Here is a 27,959-nt window from a genome sequence, read left to right as displayed (position 1 = left end):
ATATGATCAGATTTGATATCTTTGGAGTAAAAACACACAGGAAATCCAATACGTTAGCATTTAACTTTCAAAAAGGAGACTATGATAAAATTAGGAGAAGGGTAAAAAAAAAGAAGCCCAAAACAAATGAAACTTAAAAGGAGCAGCTGCAAAGGTCAAAGGTGTGGATGCTATTCAAAAAAAAAAAAAAAAAAAGCGAAGATGACTCAACAAAAATCAGAAGACGATGTTTCTAATGTGGAGGAGTGGCCTAGTGGTTAGGGTGGTGGACTTTGGTCCTGAGGAACTGAGTTTGATTTCCGGCACAGGCAGCTCCTTGTGACTCTGCCGCATTGAGCCTGCCATGAGTGGGAAAGCGCGGGGTACAAATGTAACAAAAAAAAAATAAAATAAAATAATGTAAGATCGATAAAATCAAGTTTATTGGACTTAAAAGAATAATGTAATATATAAAACATTTCTAAATGTTTAATAAAAAGACATCCAAGCACTACTAATGTAGTGTAAATGTTTAATAAAAAGACATCCAAGTAGAGGTCATATCGATGGTGTTTTTCAATTAGACATACAATGAGAATACTATAACATTTTACACCTTATTTTATATTTAGAAGTTGATTGTACAGACGTTCAAGCACAATCATATGTACCATCCTTGAAAGACGACGATAAAGTCCTCTGGATTAGATGATATAAATATAGGAAGTGAGGTATCCCATGATGACAACACTCCTGATGCAGGCCAGATAGGCCGAAACACAGCTGTGTCGAGTCTCGCCCACCTTTTATATATTATTACATTATTCTTTTAAGTCCAATAAACTTGATTTTATCGATTTTACATTAGCGGCGGCGTCTGATTTTTTTTTTGAGTCATCTTCGCTGTTTTTTTTTTGTTTTTTATTGTGCAAAGAATGGTTTCTTCTGTTTTTTTTTTTTTGCATCATGCTATTCAAAAATACCATCCTGGAAGCCCAGACCAAATATATTCAATATATTAAAAAAGGAGGAAGGAAGACCAAACAATAGCCGGCATAGTTAAAAAGGGAGGTGAAGGAATCTCCCATTACATTGCAGGTATCCCTAGACAATATCTTGCTATGGATATCCCAAACAAAATTGATCAGCTGTATGAAGTGCCAACGGAAGACGCCATATCAATATCACTCTTACACAAAAGGCTTATGCACACTGAAAGACCGAAACAAATGAATTCTCTTACAATGAAATGGTCAGCAGACACCAAGAGAGGGATAACACGGCAAATGTTGTTAAGTACTTTGAAGCAGATTCCCAGAAAAATAGGTAGCGCAGAATTACGAGAATGCCAAGGACGGGTGATCTTTCGTGCCTATACGTCTAAAATGAGACTACATAAAATGGGGGGAGTGGATTCACCTATATGTGAGCGGTGTAGAAAAGATACATGCACTTTTTATCATGCTCTATGGGAATGCCGGGAGATCAGGCGATTCTGGGCTAAAATATTTAGATTTATGGGCTATGTGTTGAATAAATATATTCTATTGCGCCCGGAGTATGCTCTATTGGGTCTGGACGCTGTGGGGGGGGCCAGTGCTGTTTACCATAATTTATTGCTATATAAAGCATGTTTAATCGGAAAGAAATGCATAATGGTCAATTGGGTCAAACGGGAACCTCCTACATATTGGCAATGGCGCAATAGATTCCACACCTTGTTGATGATGGAATTACGAGACACCTACTTGAAATTTAAAAGACAAAGAGAACTATACTTGACTTGGAAAAGTTACATACATGTGCTTGCGCCTAGGGCTCGTAGTGTGATACTTAACCGGTTGGGAGACCCCCACATTCCAATATGAGGAAGGCAACATTGTGAGGTCTTGGCCTAAATCTCCTATATTTATGGACAGTTCCGGGGGGAGGATGGGAGGGTAGAACAAAGAGAAGAGAAGAATTGGAATTGGTTGACTTACCTAGAACATTTTATAACCAATAGCTTTCATAAAGGGGGGAAGAAGAAGACCAGAGGGAAAGGGGGAGATGGGAGGAGAGGGAAGGGGAAGGAGGGGGGGAGGGGGAGGGGGAAATGTTAATAAAAAATTTATACTATCTTGACATAAGAGGTTGGATAGAGTTGCACAGAGGAAATGTTAAATTTATGGTTATTAGTCACAAGCTGTATCCGTTATAAATGATGTTGATTTGAATAAAAAGATTTAAACATAAAAAGGGAGGTGAAGGAAGCTATTAGAGCTAAAAGAAAATCCTTCAGAAAATGAAAGAAGGATCTGACTGAAATTTTTTTATTTTTTTTTATTTTTTGTTACATTTGTAACCCGCGCTTTCCCACTCATGGCAGGCTCATTGCGGCTTACATGGGGCAATGGAGGGTTAAGTGACTTGCCCAGAGTCACGAGGAGCTGCCTGTGCCTGAAGTGTGACTCGAACTCAGTTCCCCAGGACCAGAGTCCACCACCCTAATCACTAGGAGACAGCATAAGGAATGGCAAGTCAAACACAAAACACTGATAAGGCAAAGAGAGACTTTGAAAAGAAGATTTTGTTGGAGGCAAAAACATATAGTAAAAACGTTTTTTAAGGTTGAAACATTTTTTTTATTGAACATATAAAAATAACTTCCCTCTCAGAAACACAGGCGATGTTCAATATTCATCAATAACATTCCCTACCCAAATTCCCGCCCCCTTTTATTATCATCGTTGTGATATAACTTGTTATTAATTTATACAGATAAAATGATAGCCACAGTGTAAATGTGTACAGTTCACTCTTGGCTTTCTAACTACCATACACCAATAAAAGGCTACACTAAGTGGGGTGCTTAGGTTTTTATAGCATTCCACAATAGGGATAGAACAGCCCTTGAGCTATCAGATTTTATACCATCCTTCCTCCCTCTTATGTCCTCTTTTGTAGTCATAAATGTATAGTGTTCATTAAACAGGCTGGGAAACACCCAATGCAATAACAATTTGTTTTACAGTACTGTGTTCAGTCCATCCCTCCCCACAGCTCATACTACTCCTTCTGGATCCAGAGCAGAACCAATGATTCATCCTAATCCAACAGACCGTAGGAAAACAAGAAACTGCTTATGTACATACAATATATTTCCCCCCCCCCCCCCCCCCCAAACAAAAAACAATACATATTGCCAAGGTGATATGTACATATATAGATAAGCCTCTAATATCTAGAGGCTAAATATACAAGAATAATGTGTATCAGATCAATGAGATAATATAACAGAGTCAAAAGAGTGTTTTTCTGAGCACAAGCAGGCTGAATATTCTCACTGATGGGTCATCATTGGAGCTCTGTTGGACACACGGACGTCTCAAGCTTATCTCCTCCAGGCACGGGCAGACAATCTCCTGGACCTAGTGTCCTTGGATCGAGCGTCTCAACAGATCACAGCTTGGCAGATGTTGAGACTTTTAGAGCACATGGCTTCCACAGTTCATGCGACTCCCATGGCACGTCTGCATATGAGATCAGCTCACTGGACCCTAGCTTCCCAGTGGTGTCAGGGTCACAGGGGATCGAGAGGATGTACTCCACCGAATTTTGCAGATCCCTTCAATGGTGGACCATTCGATCCAATTTCACTTTGGGACGTCCATTTCAAATTCCTCAGCCGCAGAAAGTGCTGATGACGGATGCATCCCTCCTAGGTTGGGGAGCCCATGTAGATGGGCTTCACACTCAAGGAGCTTGGTCCTTTCAGGAAAAGGATCTTCAGATCAACCTCCTGGAATTACGAGCGATCTGGAACGCTCTCAAGGCTTTCAGAGATCAGCTGCCCAGTCAAATCATTTTAATTCAGACAGACAATCAGGTTGCAATGTATTACATCAACAAGCAGGGGGGCACCGGATCTCACCCTCTGTGTCAGGAGGCCGTCAAGATGTGGCTTTGGGCGCACCATCACGGCATGCTTCTCCAGGCCACGTATCTGGCAGGCATAAAAAACAGTCTGGCCGACAGATTGAGCAGGATCATGCAACCTCACAAGTGGTCTCTGAACATGAATGTTGTCCACAAGATCTTCTGAGAGTGGGGCACCCCCTCGATGGATCTTTTTGCCACTCAGATCAATCACAAAGTCCCTCAATTCTGTTCCAGACTTCAGGCCCACAACAGACTAGCGTCGGATGCCTTTCTCCTTCATTGGAGGACAGGCCTTCTGTATGCGTATCCTCCCATACCTCTAGTAGGGAAGACTTTGCTGAAACTCAAGCAGGACCGTGGAACTATGATTCTGATTGCGCGTTTTTGGCCCCGTCAGATATGGTTCTCTCTTCTTCTAGAGTTGTCCTCCGAAGAACCTTGGAGATTGGAGTGTTTTCCAACCCTCATCACCCAGAACGAGGGGTCGCTTCTGCATCCCAACCTCCAGTCTCTGGCTCTCACTGCCTGGATGTTGAGAGCTTAGAAGTTGCCTCCTTGGGTCTTTCAGAGGGTGTCTCCCGAGTCTTGCTTGCTTCCAGGAAAGATTCCATGAAAAAGTGTTACTCTTTCAAATGGAGGAGGTTTGCCGTCTGGTGTGACAGCAGGGCCCTAGATCCCTTTTCTTGTCCTACACAGACCCACCCTGCTTGAGTACCTTCTATACTTGTTAGAGTCTGATCTCAAGACCAACTCAGTAAGGGTTCACCTTAGTGCAATTAGTGATCATCAACGTGTAGAGGGTAAGCCTATCTCTGGACAGCCTTTAGTTGTTCGCTTCATGAGAGGTTTGCTTTTGTTAAAGCCCCCTGTCAAACCTCCACCAGTGTCAAAGGATTTCAGTGGGATGAAAGCTCCTTTTGAGCCACTGAATTCCTGCCATCTGAAGTACTTGACCTGGAAGGTCATTTTCTTGGTGGCTGTTACTTCAGCTCATAGTCAGTGAGCTCCAAGCCCTGGTAGTGCATGCACCTTATATCAAGTTTCATCATAACAGAGTAGTCCTCCGCACTCACCCTAAGTTCTTGCCGAAGGTGGTGTCGGAGTTCCATCTGAACCAGTCAATTGTCTTGCCAACATTCTTTCTCCGTCCTCACACCCGCCCTGGTGAAGACAAGTTGCACCTTGGACTGTAAGAGAGCATTGGCCTTTTACGTGGCGCGGACAAAGCCCTATAGACAGTCCGCCCAGCTTTTAATCCCAACAGGAGGGGAGTTGCCATCAGAAAATGCACCATCTCTAATTGGCTAGCAGATTGCATTTCCTTCACTTAAGCCCAAGCTGGGCTGACTCTGGAGGGCCATGTCACGGCTCTTGATGTCAGAGCCATGGCTGTGTCAGTGGCTCACTTGAAGTCAGCTTCTATTGAAGAGATTTGCAAGGCTGCAATGTGGTCATCAGTCCACACATTCACACCTCACTACTGCCTTCAGCAGGATACCCAACGCGACAGTCGGCTTGGGCAGTCGGTGCTGCAGAATCTGTTTGGGGTTTAGAATCCAACTCCACCCTCCTAGGCCCATTTCTGTTCTGTTCCAGGCTGCACTCTGTTAGTTGTTTTTCTTTTTAGTTCAATCTATATTGTGTCCTCGCCGTTGCGAGGCCCAATTTACCAGTGTTCATTGTTTTGAGTGAGCCTGGGGGCTAGGGATACCCCATCAGTGAGAATATTGAGCCTGCTTGTCCTCGGAGAAAATGAAGATACATACCTGTAGCAGGTATTCTCCGTGGACAGCAGGCTGAATATTCTCACAAACCCTCCCTCCTCCCCTTGGAGTTGTTCCAGTTCTCTATTTTGCTTTTTATTTAACTGAAAGAGGACACGCTCAACGTCACGGGTGGGAAGCCATTCGCGCATGCGCGGTGTGCTCGGCCCGTGCGACAGAGCATTCCAGAGACTTCTAGTTTTTTCTAAAGTTCTGGTCTCCTGGGCTGTCACGGACGGCAACCCATCAGTGAGAATATTCAGCCTGCTGTCCTCGGAGAATATCTGTTACAGGTACGTATCTTCATTATGCGAGCAAATTTGCTCCCTTAACAAACCCCCCCCCCCCCCCAATCCTGACTTTGTGTCAGTAAAAAAAAAAAGAAAAAGATACTCCACAGGGAACTGCACGGGGCAAACCACCTTATTGCACAGAGCACACCGAGGCCAACCCATCCCCACCCCCCATCGCACCACGAGAGGGTAAGATGAAAAAAACCACTCCCATAGAGCAACAGACTGGGAGTCTTCGAAAAAAAAATCTAATAAGAATTTAAAATGAGGCTGCGAACTCTACGAGGCAAAGACTGGAGATAATTGTCCCAGGTGGCTAGAAATAATTGTTTTCTTTTATAGGAAGAGTGAGCATATATCTGTTCCAGTAATATCAGGGCATGAAACCGGTTCCTCCATTGCCAGAAGGATGGTGTTAGGACTGGGTAATGAGCCCTTGTGCCACGACTGAGCACGGTGGATGAAGAGCAGCGCCGCCCTCGGTCAAGCAGCTGGACATCCCCTAGCTTCATCTGGAAGCGACAACCGTTCCCCAGGAGTTGAGCCCCCAGGTGCAGGTGGCCACCAGGACTTCGGGATCTGGACGGGGTTGGGCAGCCACTGACCTGGCTAGTGGTAAGAGCGGGTGTAACTTGGCGGGTAGGCAGGTACAGTCCCGAGATCAAGGCAGGCAGCACTACAATGGGTAATCAGGTACGGTCCAAGGGTCAAGGCAGGCAGGAACACAGCGGATAATCAGGTCTGGTCCAAAGATCAAGGCAGGCAGCGATACAGCGGGTAGTCAGGAACAGTCCAAAGGTCAAAGCAGGCAGCAAAACAGCGGGTAGTCAGGAACAGTCCAAAGGTCAAAGCAGGTAAAGCAGACGAGTAGTAGTGAAGCACACGATACAAGCACCAAACCTCTAACAAGATAGAAGCCGAAGCAAAGATGGTGTCCCAGGCCAACTCTTATATAGGCCTCCAATCAGAGGATCCTGGTCTCAGCTGAGAGGCGAGAGATCTCATAGGGCACGCCCAAAAGACATTCAAGATAGCTGCCTCCTTGATGAGCTGCCTAAGATGGCTGCTCCTCAAATGATCCTACCAAGATGGCTGCCCCTCAGATGATCTTCCCAAAATGGTTGCTGCTCAGATGATCCTGCCAAATGGCCGCTGCCAGAAGAACAAGGTAGGGATGCAACAGATGGGTTTTGTCGTTGATCCACACTCCTATTTGTTTGCCCAACATACCCGCCTTGCGGATTATTATTATTATTTATTGCATTTGTATCACACCTTTTTCCCACCTATTTGCAGGCTCAAAGTGGCTTACATAGTTTTGTTAACACAATTATTCTTGGATGTAGGGTACAATTGTTGTTGTACAGAGATTAGTTAAGGGAAGAAGTAGAGAGTAGAAGGGAGGCATTTATTAGGTATAGTGAACGGTAGGTTTTCAACAGTGGATTAGTAAGGTTCTAGGTTTTCATTATATGCGACTGAGTGCCGAGATCTTCATACTTGTCCAAAAGGAGACCCACCGGCGATACTGGGATTGACCGTCCACATAATGTCTACAAATATCTTATCACCTGCGTCCAAAAAAGATTTGATGGTCGCACAATCAAAATGCATGAAAACATGAGTTAACATCTTGATGGTACTTCCGACATATGGGGGATCCCACTCCTCTCGCCTTATAAAGTTGTTCCTTGGTAAAATATGCTTGATGTAACACTCTTAATTGATACGCAGTTCTGCATTAATCAATATGGTAGGGATACTGCGAATCAGCTTGTTGAAATCTAGAAGTCCAGTGGTACTCCCAAGTCTCAACCCCAGCAAGCCTGAAGTTGCACCCTATCAGGAACTGAAAATAGTGTTCCAGATCTCTATGTAGAGAGGAAATAGACATACCTCCATCTTGAAAGAGCTCAAAAAATTCTATCCAGCAAGCTCTTAATGAGAACATAAGAGCTATTGGGTTCAAGCTCTCAATGTATTAACTTGCCTATCTATAAGCAAACAAATTATGTGGTTCTGTCGCAAGTAAAGCTTCCCAGCTAAGCTCTGACCTCTGGCTGCCAAAAGATGTTATAAATATATAATCCCCCATGTGGCCCAACGGCGGAAGCTTGCATTCTCCACCCCAGACAAGAATTGAATATTACCTAACAGAGGTAAGTGATGTGAAGGCTGGGGGTTGCCCCCCAATAGTGGGACTAAGGTTTTCCATGTGACACAAAGGGGCTCATTTTCAAAGCACTTAGACTTGGAGGAAGTGACGTCACCAGCGGAGATGGCAGCCTAAGCCAAGAGCTCCGACGAGCCCCGAGCAGAAATAATAAAACCACCTCGCTAAAACAGCGTCTTCTGAGAGAGCTGAGAGAGAGAGGCGACAATAAACAGCAGCCAAGCAAGGAATGATGGCATCACAAGCCTCCATGGTCGATTTGTCGGCATTCGCATACACGAACGCAACCGTGAACAAACATGGCGACGCCCCGGTGTATCAGCCGCCCGACTCACCAGTCGAACAGCAAGAGCATAATTCTCCACCTTTGTTTGAGTCGGGGGACGGCCCAGGACAGGAGGAGACCACCCTGCGGGACATCGGCTCCTGGGTGAAGGAAATTCAATCAGTCCTTAAGGCCATGCGTTCGGACCTCGCGGCGCTGGGGGCGGACCTGAGAGGAGAGATAGGGGCACTCGGCGCCCGCGTTGCAGAGAACGAGGAAAGGCTGGAGGAGCAGGCCGAAGCAATACAGAGCTTAAATCGCCAGACAGCTGAGTTTAAACAAGAGTCACAACAGATTTGGGACAAGCTGGAGGATTTAGAGAACCGCAGCAGAAGGAATAACATAAGGTTTAGAGGACTCCCAGAATTCCGACATATGCTGACCGTGAAGGGGTGGCGCAGAAGATCGCAAGTGCATTGCTGACCACGATACAAATCAACAAACAACCATCAGAGATTCAGATTGTGCGCGCCCATCGGGCGTTGGGACTGGCAAGAGCAAATAAGCCGCGGGACCTCATTGCATGTTTTGCTGACTTTAAAAGAAAAGATCATGCAGGCGTCCCGGGCGGCGTCAGATTTCCAGTGGGATTCGTATGCTATACATTGCTATCAAGATTTAGCGGCTTGCACTTTGAATAGGCGAGCGGAATTGAAACCCTTCACACAATTGCTACAAGCTGAGGGGATCCGATACCGTTGGAGCTATCCTTTTGCTTTGCGCTTCTATAAAGACGATAAGCTTCATCAAATACGAAACTTGGAGGATGCAAAAAAGATATTGCCTAACGGTTCTTGCGCTAAGGAAGGGAATCCAACTCATCCATCCGCCACGGCTAAACCGCCCAAACCGCGCTGGCAAAGAGTGACAAAGGGCAAGGGACGCCTTTAGCAACAATACTCGGACCCCCGCTTAAGATCCGTGCTGGAAGCCAGTGGACAATGAGCAACAGAAAGTGGAGGAAGAGCAGGAACAAAAGAAACACAATAAAAAATCAACAGAAAAAAAAAATAAAAACGAAGAATAGCAGTGGATGTGGGAAGATCATCTACAGAATGAGACTTACAGATATGGTATCAATAGATAAAGTTACTCTGTTATAAGATGTATATTTGGTTTATGGAAAGTGGTAGGTTTGTTATATTTTATAGTTTGCTGGTTTGATACTGTTCTGCGGGTGGGTTATGCCAAATATTTGCATGTGTAAAGAGGGGGGTGAGGTCTCTTCCCCAAAGGCACACCTATGCACGGGGTACAGTTGTGCCAATTAGGAGGGAAGAGGGAGAATGGGATGGGTGGGGGGAAGGGAGGTAGAAGGGACAATCGAGGAAAATTGATGACCGCGTCTAACATAATAAGGGAGTTAATGGTGAGCTATCAGTTAGTGGGCATGAACCATAGATTTTTCTGCAAGTTCTGGGGATGAGTAGAATAACATGCATGACCCTCAATGTTAAGGGACTAAATTCCCCTATAAAACGCCAGCTGCTATTTAAGGAGACGCAGCGCTTAAAGGCAGATGTGTCCTTTATACAAGAAACACACTTGCTACCAGATAGGGAACATCTCTGTCAAGGGGGCAAAAGTCGACATATATATTTTGCATCTAACCACAAAGAAAAAAAGAAAAAGGGAGTCCTCATCATATTGACCAACAAGTACCCTTGGCAAGTGCAGAACGTAGTAAGGGACAGGGAGGGTCGATATTTACTATTGATAGTGAGACTGGGAACTGAGACGCTTTCTTTATTAAACATATATGCCCCTAATGAACGCCAAGGTGCCTTTTATAAGGAAGTATCTAAGGTGCTGAGTAAGAATATTGATGGCACTTTATTAGTGGGCGGTGATTTTAACCTGACGCTACATCCAAAGCTAGATAACTCGACAGGGGGAGTGCGATATGCTCAATCAGAAAGAGCCCAAGTTCCTGGGGACTTGGCACTTAATAGATATATGGCGCCAACGACACCCACAGTCCCGGGGGTACACATATCACTCGGTGGTTCATAACTCACACTCACGCATAGATATGTGGCTGGGGCCTCCCAATATATTTTCCAAAGTAGAAGAAATATCAATACTCCCAAGAACGTGGTCAGACCATGCACCGGTTACACTGGAGTTAGAGTGGATGGTGAGAACCCCAGAGACTCCGACGTGGCGCTTTAGTGATGAGTTGCTAGCAAACACTATGGTGATTACCCGCCTAAAAGCGGAGTTAAAGGAATATTTAGCTATTAATGATAATGGGGAGGTCACATCGCAGATATTATGGGAGGGCCTAAAAGCAGTAATCAGGGGGAAAATAATAGCGATTCAGGCACACATCAAGAAGCAAGTGAATGCTCATACACAAGCCTTACACGCGGAATTGCTAGCTTGACCTTGCAAGCTCAACAGCAACCTTTATCAAAGCACGATCAAAATCGTATACATGCTATTCAGCTAGCCTTGAGGGAACTACAGTTAGCGGACGTAGCAGAACAGCTACAACAGGTGAGGCAAACACATTTCGAATTTGGTAATAGAACATCGAGACTATTAGCATATAAGCTGAAGAAGCGTGCTTTAAACTCCTATATACACACAATCCGCACAGACGAGGGGAAAACGTGCACTAAACTTGAGGACATTTTATAAATTTTATCAGGGGTTATACCAGGCTGAAGAATTAGCAACACCGCAAGAGGCTCAGGACTATCTGAAACGGGCAAGACTTCCAAAGTTGACAGCAGGGGAAACTGAGGCATTGTCCAACCCAATCACGTTAGAGGAGGTGCAGTGGGCCATCCGGGACCTACCGAATGGGAAAGCCCCGGGCCCTGATGGGTACACAAATAAATATTATAAAAAGTACAGTAATCTGTTGGCCCCGGTACTGGTCCGAGTATTTAACGAAATGGATTCTCAAATAGAGCTACCGTACTCGTGGCGACTGGCAACTATAACACTTTTACTGAAACTGGAAAAGATCCTCAAAAATGTGGATCTTACCGCCCGATTTCTTTGTTAGGTTCTGATTATAAAATATTCACTAAAATCCTAGCCCACCGATTACAACGGGTGATGCCGAAATTGGTCCATGCTGACCAAACGGGGTTCATAGGAGGGAGACAGACATTCGACAATATACGTAGAGCGATCCATCTCATCCATGAAGCGGGGGACACGAAGCAGCCAACACTATTATTATCACTAGACGCCAAAAAGGCGTTTGATCGGGTCCGCTGGGCGTTCATGTTTTCAGTACTGGAACAGATGGGCATTTCGGGACAGTTCACCTCATGGCTTGCATTGCTGTATGTCAATCCCATTGCTTCACTGCGGATTAACGGATCGAGCTCTGAGCTAATACATCTAGGGCGGGGAACCCGCCAAGGGTGCGCGCTATCCCCACTGTTGTTCGCGCTTACAATGGAGCCGCTGGCCCAACATATTAGACAACATACTGGTATACATGGTCTGACCCTGGGCGCAGAGACCTATAAGATAATGTTGTTTGCGGACGACATTTTGCTTACACTAACTCACTCTCAGGAATCACTTCCAGGGGTAATGAAAAGCTTAGAAGAGTATGGGAGGTTATCGGGATTCCGGGTGAACATGGACAAATCAGAGATAATGGGGGTGGGCCTACCCGAGGAGCTGGAGCAGTCGCTGCGCCAGAGATATTCTTTCCGCTGGGTTACTCGATCACTGCGATATTTGGGGATCAATCTTGCAGCTAAAATAGCAGATCTCTATGAGGCAAATTTTCCCCACAAAGTTTGAGAATTGTTCCAGGAATTAGAGAGGTGGGAAGGGCTGGAGCTATCATGCATGGGACGGATATCAGCGGTAAAAATGATGGTCTTGCCAAAGATTCTATATTTATTTTTGGCATTGCCCCTGCCGATCCCCAAACAATTCTTTCGTCGCTTACATCGCAAAGTATTCGCTTACATATGGCAACATAAACCACCTAGAGAAAGGGCAGCTATCCTGTTCCAACCTAAAGACAAGGGGGGCATGGGGGTACCCAATTTCATCCAATATCATCAAGCCGCACAATTACGTTTGCTGGTGGCGTGCGGTTCCAGCCTTGTAAAGCCCTGGATACAAATTGAGAAGCGTTGATTGGGTGTGGAGCAATTAGACGCTATACTATGGGCCCCGCAGAGACAATTATTAACGTGTATAAGACGGGCGCCCCCCGCAGTACGTTTTCCCTTACAAACTTGGAGTACCCTGCGACAAAAGTTCCTACCAGGCAGGAAACACTTTAGGCACATGAAGATACAGACAGCTATGGGCTGTCCTATAGGGGCAGCAGATAATGTGTTTCGAATATGGAAAGAAAAGGGGTTGGTAGCTTTAAACCAAATTTTTATTTATTTATTTTTGTTACATTTGTACCCCGCGCTTTCCCACTCATGGCAGGCTCAATGCGGCTTACATGGGGCAATGGAGGGTTAAGTGACTTGCCCAGAGTCACAAGGAGCTGCCTGTGCCGGGAATCGAACTCACTTCCTCAGTTCCCCAGGACCAAAGTCCACCACCCTAACCACTAGGCCACTCCTCCACTATATATGGGCAGAAGGGAGTATGATACCATTCGCAGAATTGCAAGAAGAATTTGATTTACCAGGGTCACATCTTTATCACTATACTAGAATCTGGGACTATGTAAATAGGAGAGCTAAAAGGGAACTGACCATAGAGGATACTGCCTTAGAGATGGCTTTGGGAGGAGGATGTCAAAGAGGGTGTATATCTCGATTATATAGAGCGCTAGGATCATATTATAATCCACTAGTATATTACACCCAAAGGTGGGAAAAAGCTTTAAAGATAAACTATGATACCAAAAAGTGGGATAAGGCACTGATGTATATGCTAAGAGTCTCCATCTCTAGTTCCCTAGTAGAAAGTGGATATAAAATGTTGTCAATGGTATCTGACTCCTCATAAAATAGCAAAAATGTATAGGAAAGGCAAAGGTTGGTGCTGGAGGGGGTGCAGGGAAATAGGTGATATGACCCATATATGGTGGACATGCCCCAAGGCGCAGGGATATTGGTTGGAGCTAATTCAGACGCTAGAAAAAAATCATAGGGAAACCATATGACTTTAAGGCTGAGTCGTGCCTATAGCATTTTCAACCGGCAGCCATTCCATCGACAACACATCGACTGGCCTCGGTGTGGCTGGTCGCAGGGAAGATTGCATTGACCTCGGCGTGGAAAAACAACCCACGATGCCGCCAGTGATAAAGGTGGTATATAAGATGGATTATCTCTATCAAATGTCTAAAATAACTGCAATAAAGGCAGGATGGATTACACAATTCTATAAACAATGGGACAAGTATACAGCATGGAGACTGACAGATGGCGTGGATTTGGATGCACCCAAACTTATAGTAACTTCTTAATATGGTACTAGGACAAAGCAGCACCATGTAGACATAACGGTCATTATCAATATTATGTGTTTGGGGGGGGGTAGAGGATTGAACATTCAGGAAAATGGTTCAGTTGTTGTTGTTAGCATATGTTCTATGTATGTTAAAAAAGTAATAAAAATACTTTAAAAACAGAGCACTTAGACTTACAAAGTTCCATAGGTTACTATGGAATTTTGGAAGTCTTAAGTGCTTTGAAAATGTGCCTCAAAGTGTTGCCAGGAGCCCTGCAAATATTTGAAAGGCATCTATGGTTTCTTCCCCTGCCAAGAAAATTTAGATATCAGTCTATGGAGAGAAAGTAGGTTCCGGTTTACCAATTTAAGAGGCAACAATTGTAACGCATAAAGCCATTTGGGAAAAAGGACCATACGAAAAAGTTGAACTCTCCCGTACATTGACTATGAACAAGATGCCCATCTTGCTAAACAGTCTGGTATGATCTAAAAGATATCATGAAGCAGAAAAATTTGAGAGGGAAGCTTAATGCCCAAGTAATGAAAGGACCTGGATGCCCTTTTCAAAGGGAAAGGACATTCCCAGTTGTGCCTCACTGAAGGTAGAGTGTTCAAGGCTAGGGATTTGTCAAAATTCAACTTAAAGATAGAAAAATTTCCTGGCCATTAAAGTTGACAAAGAAGAGGAGCAGTTAAGTATAAGTAATGCCACACTGGGAAAAGACCAAGGGTCCATCGAGCCCAGCATCCTGTCCACGACAGCGGCCAATCCAGGCCAAGGGCACCTGGCAAGCTTCCCAAACGTACAAACATTCTATACATGTTATTCCTGGAATTGTGGATTTTCCCAAGTCCATTTAGTAGTGGTTTATGGACTTGTCCTTTAGGAAAATGTCTTAACCAGTTAACTGAGTGCACCAAATTAGTTCAAACACTTGTGTACCAATCCATACTCCCTGTTCATCCAGATTACTTCTAATTTCACGGAGAAGTGGATCAAGGGATAGAATTAAGAGAAGCAGAGATAGCGGACATCCCTGATGGGTATCTCTCTGAATGAGAAAAGGCTCCGAGGATATCTCATTTACCCAGAGGGTTGCGCCCGGACGGCATCCAGGAAAAATCCATCCAATCCATACGCTCGCATGGTGTCAAATAAGTCCCAACACACCCGGTTGAACACCTCTGTGTCAAAACTTACTAGCAGAGAAGGCATTGCTAACTGCTCCACCCACTCCGTAGAAGCCAAACGTTTGCATGTATTCCTGGTAATCGTATGCCCTTTCACAAAGCCTACTTGGCAGTCATCTATCAAAGAAGGCAATATTTGTGCTGGTCTATTGGCCAAGAGTTTTGCAAATAATTTAGCCTCTACGTTCAATAAGTAGATGGGCCAGTATGAAGTCGCCTGTTCTGGATTTCTTCCTGGCTTCAATACCACCATCTTTGTAGGGTGCAATGAGTCAGACAGTTCTCCTGTTTCTACTAGTAAACAAACTTTGTAGTGTGGGTATAATCAAGGGGTTTAAGATCTTATAGAATTCAAAACGAAATCTGCCCGGGGTCTTATGGAGAGTCCCTTGTTGAATAACCAGACCCACTTCATCCTCAGTAATTGGTGCTTTGAGTTTAGCTCCGGAGTTCGCAGTTAGGTTGGTAATTTCCGTCCCTCCAAATAGGTCTCACTTCCAGATCATCCCTGGATGGGCAAGCATAAAGCGCATAGTAATGCTCAAGACCTCTGCAATCTCTCTATCTGTACGCACCAAGTTCCTTCCTCCCCTATACATCTGCGTGACCACCCTCAGACGTAGGTTTTGCTGAATGAGATTAGGTAATAGTTTCTCTTGCTTATTTCCATGCAGGAAGAGTTGATATTTGTAATATTGCAGTGATTTGACCTTATGGGCATGGAGGAGCTCATTGAGAGTGGCCTGCATAGCCAACAATTAGGTCTTTTGCTGGGAAGTAGGCTGGATGCCATACATCCTTGTGTGCCTTCCATACCCGATGTAGAATCTCCCTGTCCCTAGCCTTCTTTTTAAAACTTTTTAAAACACGTCCATTGTTTCACAATGTCTCTCTTACACCAGTATATTCTATTCCTAATGTCTGATAATGTCTTCTGTATTACTACTATCTCATATTCCTAATGTCTGTCAATGTTTTCTGTAGTGACACTATCTTGTACTTCATGACCATGTAACCCAAAATCCTTCTGTAAAAACAAATGTATATCTCTTGCAATTTCCATTATCCATGATATATTGTAAGCCACATTGAGCCTGCAAAGAGGTGGGAAAACGTGGGATACAAATACAATAAATAAGTATAGGCTATTATGGAACCTCTTAATACTGCCTTAACAGCCTCCCAATAATGCACTGGGTTATCTAGATGAAGGGCATTAGTAATCTGATATTCTGATCATTGGTGTGATAAATACTCTCAAAATTCCATGTCCTAGTATAAATGAATAGGGAATCGCCAATGATGAGACTGGTCTGCCCGGGGACCCAGTGCCACAGAACACCAAATCAGATTGTGGTCAGACACTGTAAGGGCCTATTCCAGGATTATGAACCTGAGTAAAAAGTGTCTTAGATGGCAGTCAATATTCTTGATTGGGAGGCATGAGCCTTAGGTGGGTGTAATCCCTCTCCCCTGGATCAGTGGCATAGCCAGGGGTGGGCCCACCCACGTTGGGCTCAGGCCCACCCAGTAGCAACACACCTATGATGTGGGTAGCAGAGATCCCCAAGCCCCACCAGTCGAAAACGCCCAACAACTGTCTCTCCTGCATACCTTGTAAATTGCAGATCTTTGTCTGCAGCAAGTAGCGACTGATACATACTGCTCACACTGGCCCCAAGTCTTCCCGCTCATGCATTCCCACTTATGCGGAAACAGGAAGTTGCATCAGAAGGAAAGCTGTGTAGACAACATGAGCAGTGTGTATTAGTTGCTCCGGTGAAAATCTGCTATTTAAGTGGGTATGCGAGGGAAGGGGGATGTTTGAAAGACCATATGCATGCAGGCGAGAGAGGGAGAGACCAAATCACTTGTGGGACAAGGCGGAGTTCTTCTGCCCACCCATCTTGGGCCCAGGCCCACCCAAAACTGGGTGTCTGGCTACGCCCCTGCCCTGGATGTAATGTTCGCCAAATATCTAAAAGATCTAGGGCCAAGCAAAGAAGGAATTCCTTGAGATGAATTCCGGCCTTTATTCACATGTCCTGTGGTTCTATCAAGAACCGGATCATAAACTACATTTGAAATCTCGCCCTCCCCCTTAATAACAGGGATATCCTAATACTGTGCTAGAGTGTGGATGAATGTTGTAAAAAGGTTTTGGTCATAAACATTAGGTGCATAGACATTGCAAAGAAGCATTTGTTGTTTATTTATAGTGACCTTGGCAATGATATATTGTCCAGAAGCAGCCCTCCAGCACCCATGAACCTGAACATCTAGCATCTTCTGAAAAAGTATTACAACACCAGCTTTACAAATGACTGCTGGGGCCTGCAGTAAATGTCCCACCCACCATTTTTTGAATTTTGCATGTTCTGGATTGGACAGATGAGTTCTTGCATAAAAACCACATCTGCTTTATGATGATTCAAGGTTTGCAAGATTTTTGCCTCTTAATGTGTGAAGTGACTCCATTAACATTCCAGAAAACAAATGTAAATGGCGTCGAGGTTTATATGAAAAATAGTAAGTTATGCAAGTCCACGGCTTAACCGAGAGAGAGGATTGTCCTAGGCTGCAGTCCCCCCTCAATGACTGAAAAAACCGAAGAGGAGGGCAGGAGAGCCCCATCGCTGAACACCCCGCACAGTCCCCACCAGGCCAAAAAAACAAAAAAAAATATTAAATTGGAAGTCACCACCCCCAAACAATCATGTCAAAAAACATGGTTGTATTGAAAAGGAAAAACGGAACCCCCTTCTAATCTCCAATTCTCTTAAAACACCCGAACAGCCCATCAAGGGGGCTGTCCTCGTCCATACCCAATTGGATGAGGTACTAACAAAAGAAAAAGAGGTCAATGTGAGAATTAATATCTACCAGACATACCAACCATTATTAAATACAGCCAACATACCAACCATTATTAAATACAGCCAACATGAATACCAACAAACTACTCATGCTAATCTACTTCCTTCTCATAATTCATCACATATGGACCACTCCCAACATAAACAACAATCTTACCACAACATACAAAAACCACAGACAACCCAATACAAACACAACAAACCAAAAGAATAACAACCAACTAAAATTAAAAACAAATACATACGGAAATAACCAACAGAAAGAGAAGAAAAGACACAACAAATCCAAACACCAAGAAATCAGACAAATAATAAGAATCAACACAATCAAATCCCAAACGGAACCTTACAGACAAATCCATATGGGATGCATAAACGCCAGATCAGTGGTAAGTAAAACAGTGACTATAACAGATTGGATCACCACAGACAATCTAGACCTTCTATTCATCACTGAAACCTGGATTCATGACCTTAAAAACCCTATAATCTTAGATCTATGTCCACCGGGATACAAAATAACCCACTGGACAAGAAATGGAAAAAGAGGAGGAGGAATAGCAATTATATACAAATCTGAGTTTATTACCACAACAATAACCGAATCTATTCTACCGCAACTTGAAATCGTTTCGGTAAGAATTAATCACCCAAACCTACAAGAACACCTTACTGCAGTATTGCTCTATAGACCACCAGGCAACTGGCAAGAAGCCCAAACATACCTCATGGACTTTATCTCGAAACACTTGTGTTTCCAGCTCAAATCTCATCATAATAGGAGACATTAATCTACATCTTGAAGATCTCAACTCAACCAGTACCCAAGAATGTGAAGAGTTCCTACAATTATGGGATTTTTATAGGACACACATACAACCTGCCCACAGAAAAGGACACACTGTAGACATCATCACACACAACTTTGACCTCGATGCAAACCTTATACTAACAGACACAAAATGGACACCTGTACCGTGGTCAGACCACTATAAAGCAAACATCTCCCTCCAATGGCGAACAAAAGGACCACCGAATAAACAAGAACGAAAAACTTACACCACAAGAGGAAAAATAGATCCGGTAATATTTTGGCAACAGATTTACCATAACGAATGGACAATAAAAACAGATACGATCCAATTCCTCTTAGAATGGGACGACTGATGCAGATCTATACTAGACAACATTGCTCCAACCCAAACAAGAACTTCACACAGAAAAAACTCAACACCATGGTTCAATGAAGAGCTGAAAAAACTTAAAACCCAAGTCAGAAGGTTAGAACGAGCTTGGAATAAAAAGAAAGACGACACCACACAACGCCTGGACACAACTTCAAAGAAAATACAAATACACCATAAGACAAACCAAAAGACTACATTACAAAACCATAATCGGACCAAATTAGAAAGACACGCATAAACTCTTCCAACTCGTGAACAAAATATTAGATACCACACCAGTCACAACCAACAGCAAAGACACTCCTGTAGCAGACAATCTCGCGAGATACTTCAACGAAAAAATAGTACAACTACGGCTAAAATACCTGTCAGTACCATCGACTTTGCTGAACTCCTTAACTGCCTAGACCCAGTCCCTGGCATTCACCCAGCGGACAGAACCTGGACTAACTTCAAGATATTATCGGAGAACATTATCTCCCAAACACTCAAAAGATTTGCTAAATCTCACTGCAAACTAGATATATGCCCAAATAACCTGATGACATCTGCTCCTCAACAATTCATAAACAACATAACGAAGCACCTGAATTACATGCTACAAAATGGACTCTTCCCGAAGGAAAAAGGAAACATTCTACTCACCCCCATACCCAAAGACGCAAAGAAAAGCGCCAGTGAACTTACTAACTGCAGACCAGTAGCATCCATTCCCTTAATAACCAAATTTAACAGAAGGGTTGGTAACCAAGCAACTCACAAACTATCTAGATACATTTTCAATACTTCACGATTCCCAATCAGGATTTCGGTCTAACCACAGTACCGAAACAGTATTAGTAACTCTCCTGACTAAATTCAAAAACAGACGATTGCATCTGGGAAGAACATACTACTTTTACAATTTGACATGTCAAGCACTTTCAACATGGTTGACCACGGAATTTTATTAAACATCCTTGAATACTTAGAAATCGGAGGCAACGTCCTCAACTGGTTCAAGGGATTCTTAACCACAAGATCATACCAAGTAACATCCAACTCGACTATTTCAGCCGCGTGGGTACCTGAATGCGGAGTACCACAAGGATCCTCCCTTTTTTCCAACTGTATTCAACTTGATGATGCCACCCTTGGCAAAATTACTATCAAATCAAAACCTTAATCCATACATTTATGCAGATGACGTAACGATCTACATCCCATTCAAACAAGACCTAAAAGAAATTTCCAATGACATCAACCAAAGTCTCAATATCATGCATTCCTGGGCGGACGCATTTCGGCTAAAACTCAATGCAGAAAAAACTCAGTGTCTATTACTCACCTCCCAACACAACAAGAAAGAATTTACCGCCATTAACACACCTATTCTAAACCTTCGTATTTCAGAAACCCTAAAAATTCTTGGGAGTCACCATTGATCGACACCTAACACTAGAGAACCACGTGAAAAACAAAACCAAGAAGATGTTCCACTCAATGTGGAAATTAAAAAGAATAAGACCTTTCTTCCCAAGGAGTGTTTTCCGCAACCTGGTACAATCAATGGTGCTCAGTCATCTAGACTATTGCATCTAGACTATTGCAACGCACTATTTGCCGGCTGCATGAACAAATAATCAAGAAACTCCAGACAGCTCAGAACACTGCAGCTAGACTCATATTTGGCAAACCAAAATTTGAAAGCCCCAAGCCCTTACGAGAAAAATTACACTGGCTCCCACTTAAGGAACGCATCACGTTCAAAATATGCTCACTAGTTCACAAAATTATCCATGGAGACGCACCAGCTTATATGTCTGACCTGATAGACCTACCACCTAGGAATGCCAAAAGATCATCCCGCACATTCCTTGATCTGCACTTCCCCAGCTGCAAAGGAATGAAATACAAACTAATGCATGCGTCAAACTTTAGCTACCTGAGCACACAGTTATGGAACGCACTTCCGCGCAGCTTAAAATCGATCTACGAAAGAACGAACTTCCGCATATCACTGAAGACCCATCTCTTTAATAAAGCATACCACAACGATCAACCAGTGTGAATATGCACAACTCGCCTATATATGTTTAGAACTGTTTCTCAATTATCTGCTTGTATACTATAACTTTGTTTAATTATCATCATGATGACCAAGACTTTGTAATACTAAAGGTTTATTTACTAACATTCTTCCACTACTCATGATGTATTGTAAGCCACTTTGAGCCTGCAAAGAGGTGGGATACAAATGCAATAAATAATAATAATAATACTCCCCCACCAGACCAGGCTTTGATGAATGACTGTATTCTCCTAATTGCTCTTGTTGGACAGTTTTTCCTTCCCATGCCTTTTCTGTGATTTCCGCCTAACTCTGTCATCCTATGTTTCTACCTTTCATTTATTGTAACTTTTCTTGAGCTACTGTACGCCACATTGTGCCTGCGCTCGTGGGAAAATGTGGGATAGAAATGCTCTACAGTAAATAAAGAACTTTGTGAAGTGCGAGACACACTCCACTGCATATGTGCAAGTGGCTTTACCAATGGAAAATCCTGCCAAACGAATCTCATTGACTTCTTTGGGTGACAAAAGAAATGGATGAAATCCGTGCGCTAGATGTAATCTACTTGGATTTCAGCAAAGCCTTTGATACGGTCCCCCACAGAAGACTTGTGAATAAGCTGAAAGGGCTGAACTTAGGACCGAAAGTGGTGAACTGGATAGAAAACTGGTTGACCAACAGGTGGCAGAGGGTGGTGGTAAATGGAATTCGCTTGGAAGAAAGGATGGTGAGCAGTGGGGTTCCTTAGGGGTCGGTGCTGGGGCGTTTTTGTTTAATATATTTGTGTGAGATATTGCTGAAGGGTTGGAAGGAAAGGTTTGCCTTTTTGTGGATGACACGAAGATAGCCAATAGAGTGGATACTCTGGAGGGAGTAGAAATGATGAGAAGGGATTTCCAAAAGTTAGAATCTTCTTCCCAGTTGCTAAAGTACCTCAGTCATTTATGGCCCCTATTCACATTATCTTCCTAGCCCTGTCCCTTCCTAATCTTTTCCCTCACCCCCTACCTCTGTCCGCTACAGGAAGTCACTGTCCATCCATTGACTTCATCACCTCACCTTCTCTCCTACCCTCTTCCTCCCTCTTGGCTTTTAATCTCTGCCTCTTTCTTCCGTCCATTTTTCCTTCCCCATTCCACCTAAATACCTCTCGCCTTCGACACCTTCGTGGCCACACCTCTCCTACTCTCCTCCGCTCTCTTTTACTCCTTCTCTTACTCTCAGCCGGTGACATCAATCCCAATCCTGGCCCCCTTCACCAACTATTATCCCAACTCTACAGATCTCACCGCGACCTCTCTAACCTCATCTCTATTTCTCTACTCCCCTCCTCTTCTCTGCCCTTCTCTTGCGCCCTATGGAATGCCCGCTCTATCTGTAACAAACTCGCCTATATCCAGGACCTCTTTATCTCGCGTCACCTCCATCTGCTCGCCATAACAGAAACCTGGCTCTGCCCTGATGACTCTGCTTCAGTCGCAGCCCTGTGCCATGGCGGTTATCTATTTTCACATACTCCTCGCCCTGCTGGCCGTGGGGGCGGTGTTGGACTACTTCTCTCTCCCTTCTCCAGATTTCAACCCCTTCTTCCACCTCACTCTCACTGTTTTCCTCCTTTGAAGTCCACTCTGTCCGCCTTTTCTCTCCTCTGCCTCTTCGAATAGCGGTCATTTATCGTCCCCCTGATAAGTCCCTTTCATCCTTTCTCAGTGACTTTGACGCCTGGCTTGCCTTCTTCCATGATCCTTCCTCCCCCTCTCTCATCCTTGGTGACTTTAATATTCCTGCTAATGATCCTTCCAACTCTTTTATATTTCCAAGTTACTCGCTTTAACGTCCTCCTTTAATCTCCAACTATGCTCCACCTCCCCCACTCATCAAAATGGTCACTGTCTTGATCTCATCTTCTCCTCCAACTGTTCACCCTCTAGTTTCCTTGCCTCTGATCTTCCCTCCTCTGATCACCATCTTATAACTTTCACACTTAAATCTCCTCCCTCCCAGTCCCGTCCTATCTTATCTAATTTATCTAGGAATCTTCACGATATTGACCCTTCATCTCTATCCTCCCATGTTTCAAACCTCCTCTCTACTGTGCCACCATCCACGTCTGTCAACGAGGCTGTTTCTTCTTACAACAATACTCTATCCTCTGCCTTAGACACTCTTGCACCTTTGATGACCCGCCCTGTAAGGCGTACAAAACCCCAACCTTGGCTGACTTCTAATATCCGCTACCTACGTTCCTGTACCCGCTCCGCCGAACGCCTCTGGCGGAAATCTCGGGCCCTTGCTGATTTCTTACACTTTAAGTTCATGCTGACCTCCTTCCAATCTGCTCTTTCACGTGCCAAACAGGATTATTATATCCAACTGACCAACTCTCTTGGCTCTAATCCTCGACTTCTCTTCACCACATTGAACTCTCTCCTCAAGGTGCCCCCTCCCCCAACTCCCCCTTCATTATCTCCTCAGACCCTTGCTGAATTCTTTCACAACAAGGTTCAAAAGATAAACCTTGCTTTCTCTACCTCACCACCTCTCCCTCCACTAGTCCGTTCCCCTCTCTCTCCTTCCCCTCATTCCTTTCCTCCTTTCCTGAAGTTACTATTGAGGAAACTACACTTCTCCTTTCTTCCTCAAAATGTACCACCTGTTCCTCTGATCCCATTCCCACCCACCTTCTTAATGCCATCTCTCCTGCTCTTATTCCTTTTATCTGTCACATTCTCAACCTCTCACTTTCCACTGCGACTGTCCCTGCTGCCTTTAAACATGCTGTGGTTACACCTCTCCTTAAGAAGCCTTCACTCGACCCTACTTGTCCCTCTAATTACCGACCCATCTCCCTCCTTCCTTTTCTCTCCAAATTACTTGAGCGTGCTGTTCACCGCCGCTGCCTTGATTTTCTCTCCTCACATGCTATTCTTGACCCACTAAAATCTGGTTTTTCGCCCTCTCCACTCAACCGAAACTGCGCTTACTAAAGTCTCCAATGACCTGTTACTGGCTAAATCCAGAGGTCAATATTCCATCCTCATTCTTCTTGATCTTTCCGCTGCTTTTGACACTGTTGATCACAGCATACTTCTCGATACCCTGTCCTCACTTGGATTCCAGGGCTCTGTCCTTTCCTGGTTCTCTTCCTACCTCTCCCTCCGCACCTTTAGTGTTCACTCTGGTGGATCCTCTTCTACTTCTATCCCTCTGCCTGTCGGCGTACCTCAGGGTTCTGTTCTTGGTCCTCTCCTCTTTTCTATCTACACTTCTTCCCTTGGTTCATTAATCTCATCCCATGGCTTTTCCTACCATCTCTATGCTGATGACTCTCAAATCTACCTTTCTACCCCTGATATCTCACCTTGTATCCAAACCAAAGTTTCAGCGTGCTTGTCTGACATTGCTGTCTGGATGTCTCAACGCCACCTGAAATTAAATATGACCAAAACCGAGCTTCTCATTCTCCCCGTCTCCTCAGCTCGAAACCTTGGGGTCATCTTTGACTCTTCTCTCTCCTTCTGTGCTCATATCCAGCAGACTGCCAAGACCTGTCGTTTCTTTCTTTACAACATCCGTAAAATCCGCCCCTTTCTTTCCGAGCACTCTACCAAAACCCTCATGCACACCCTTGTCACCTCTCGTTTAGACTACTGCAATCTGCTTCTTGCTGGCCTCCCACTTAGTCCCCTCTCCCCTCTCCAGTTGGTTCAAAACTCTGCTGCCCGTCTCATCTTCCGCCAGGGTCACTTTACTCATACTACCCCTCTCCTTAAGACCCTTCACTGGCTCCCTATCCGTTTTCGCATCCTGTTCAAACTTCTTCTACTAACCTATAAATGTACTCACTCTGCTGCTCCCCAGTATCTCTCTACACTTGTCCTTCCCTACACCCCTTCCCGTGCACTCCGCTCCGTGGATAAATCCTTCTTATCTGTTCCCTTCTCCACTACTGCCAACTCCAGACTTCGCGCCTTCTGTCTCGCTGCACCCTACGCCTGGAATAAACTTCCTGAGCCCCTACGTCTTGCCCCATCCTTGGCCATCTTTAAATCTAGACTGAAAGCCCACCTCTTTAACATTGCTTTTGACTCGTAACCACTCGCCTCCACCTACCCTCCTCTCTTCCTTCCCGTTCACATTAATTGATGTGATTTGCCTACTTTATTTCTTTTTTGTCTATTAGATTGTAAGCTCTTTGAGCAGGGACTGTCTTTCTTCTATGTTTGTGCAGCGCTGCGTACGCCTTGTAGCGCTATAGAAATGCTAAATAGTAGTAGTAGTTGAGGGTCTGGCAGTTAAAATTTAATCACTATAATCCACAGGAGCCAATTACATATATATTTCTCTTTATCACCATTAATATTAACTTTATATAAGATGGATAAATCAAACTTTATGAAGATTGTGTGTTAAAACTACATTTATTAAGATAAAATTGTTTTCAAAGACCATATATTCTGTTGCTTAACGTAACAGTTCTACTCATATTTCCTACAATAATCACCCTATGAATATATACATACAAACAGCTACCTGGTTATACTGCCCACCTCCACCAGGGGATCATACATTCATTCACTCACTCCTGAAGATCCCTCCTACTCATCAGTCCAACTTTCTACTACTGATAAATCCAATACTTCATATTTATCAAGCATATTATCCACGGAAAAAAGCACACATCGTGCTGAAATTGCTGCAGTGATTCTTTAAGCAGTCCCATCATAGACTCACTTCGATTATTGGCAAAATAATGGAAGCGATGCTGAAGGAAAGGATAGTGAATTTCCTGGAAGCCAATAAGTTGCAAGATCCGAGACAACATGGTTTTACCAAAGGGAAATCGTGCCAAACGAATCTCATTGAGTTCTTTGATTGGGTGACAGGAGAATTGAATCAAGGACGAGCTATGGACGTAATCTACTTAGATTTCAGCAAAGCTTTTGACACGGTTCCCCACAGGAGGCTCTTAAATAAACTGGAAGGGCTGAAGATAGGACCCGAAGTGGTGAACTGGATTAGGAACTGGTTGACGGACAGAAGCCAGAGGGTGGTGGTGAATGGAATTCGCTCGGAGGAGGGAAAGGTGAGTAGTGGTGTGCCTCAGGGATCGGTGCTGGGACCGATTCTGTTCAATATATTTGTGAGTGACATTGCCGAAGGGTTAGAAGGTAAAGTTTGCCTATTTGTGGATGATACTAAGATCTGCAACAGAGTGGACACCCGGGAGGGAGTGGAAAACATGAAAAAGGATCTGAGGAAGCTAGAAGAATGGTCTACGGTTTGGCAATTAAAATTCAATGCGAAGAAATGCAAAGTGATGCACTTAGGGAATAGAAACCCTCGGGAGATGTATGTGTTAGGCGGGGAGAATCTGTTAGGTACGGACGGGGAGAGGGATCTTGGGGTGATAGTATCTGAGGATCTGAAGGCGACGAAACAGTGTGACAAGGCGGTGGCCGTAGCTAGAAGGTTGTTAGGCTGTATAGAGAGGTGTGCCCAGCAGAAGAAAGGAGGTGTTGATACCCCTGTATAAGTCATTGGTGAGGCCCCACCTAGAGTATTGTGTTCAATTTTGGAGGCCGTACCTTGCGAAGGATGTAAAAAGAATTGAAGCTTTGCAAAGAAAAGCTACGAGAATGGTAAGGGATTTGCGTTACAAGACGTATGAGGAGAGACTTGATGACCTGAACATGTATACTCTGGAAGAAAGGAGAAACGGGTGATATGATACAGACGTTCAAATATTTGAAAAGTATTAATCCGCAAACGAACCTTTTCCGGAGGCGCGAAGGCAGTAGAACGAGAAGACATGAAATGAGATTGAAGGGGGGCAGACTCAGGAAAGATGTCAGGAAGTATTTTTTCACGGAGAGAGTAGTGGATGCTTGGAATGCCCTCCCGCGGGAGGTGGTGGAAATGAAAACGGTAACAGAATTCAAACATGCGTGGGATAAACATAAAGGAATCCTATTCAGAAGGAATGGATCCTAAGGAGCTTAGCCGAGATTGGGTGGCAGAGCCAGCCGGTGGTGGGAGGCGAGGATAGTGCTGGGCAGACTTATACGGTCTGTGCCAGAGCCAGTGGTGGGAGGCGGGGCTGGTGGTTGGGAGGCGGGGATAGTGCTGGACAGACTTATACGGTCTGTGCCCTGAAAAGGACAGGTACAAATCAAAGTAGGGTATACACAAAAAGTAGCACATATGAGTTTGTCTTGTTGGGCAGACTGGATGGACAATGCAGGTCTTTTTCTGCCGTCATTTACTATGTTACTATGTAAATTGTCTCTGCCTGTGATAGTTGGCATTACATAAGTACATAAATAATGCCACACTGGGAAAAGACCAAGGGTCCATCCAGCCCAGCATCCTGTCCACGACAGCGGCCAATCCAGGCCAAGGGCACCTGGCAAGCTTCCCAAATGTACAAACATTCTATACATGTTGTTCCTGGAATTGTGGATTTTTCCCAAGTCCATTTAGTAGCGGTTTATGGACTTGTCCTTTAGAAAACCGTCTAATCCCCTTTTAAACTCTGCCAAGCTAACCGCCTTCACCACGTTCTCTGGCAACGAATTCCATAGTTTAATTACGCGTTGGGTGAAGAAATTTTCTCCGATTTGTTTTAAATTTACTAAACTGTAGTTTCATCGCATGCCCCCTAGTCCTAATATTTTTGGAAAGCGTGAACAGACGCTTCACATCTACCTGTTCCTCTTCACTCATTATTTTATATACCTCTATCATGTCTCCCCTCAGCCGTCTCTTCTCCAAGCTGAAAAGCTGTAGCCTCCT

At 44.3% G+C, this 27,959-nt stretch overlaps 1 protein-coding gene across 1 annotated transcript in view; it reads left to right on the top strand.

Annotated features, from left to right (window-relative positions):
- Positions 1 to 27,959, top strand: part of TUBG1 (tubulin gamma 1) — a 363,160-nt gene that overhangs the window by 23,150 nt on the left and 312,051 nt on the right. The window lies entirely within an intron of this gene.

The sequence above is a fragment of the Microcaecilia unicolor genome, chromosome 12 (genome assembly GCF_901765095.1).
Source record: "Microcaecilia unicolor chromosome 12, aMicUni1.1, whole genome shotgun sequence".
Taxonomy (NCBI): Eukaryota; Metazoa; Chordata; class Amphibia; order Gymnophiona; family Siphonopidae; genus Microcaecilia; species Microcaecilia unicolor.
The sequence above is the reverse complement of the archived record's forward strand: the minus strand, read 5'-3'. Positions and strand labels throughout refer to the sequence as shown.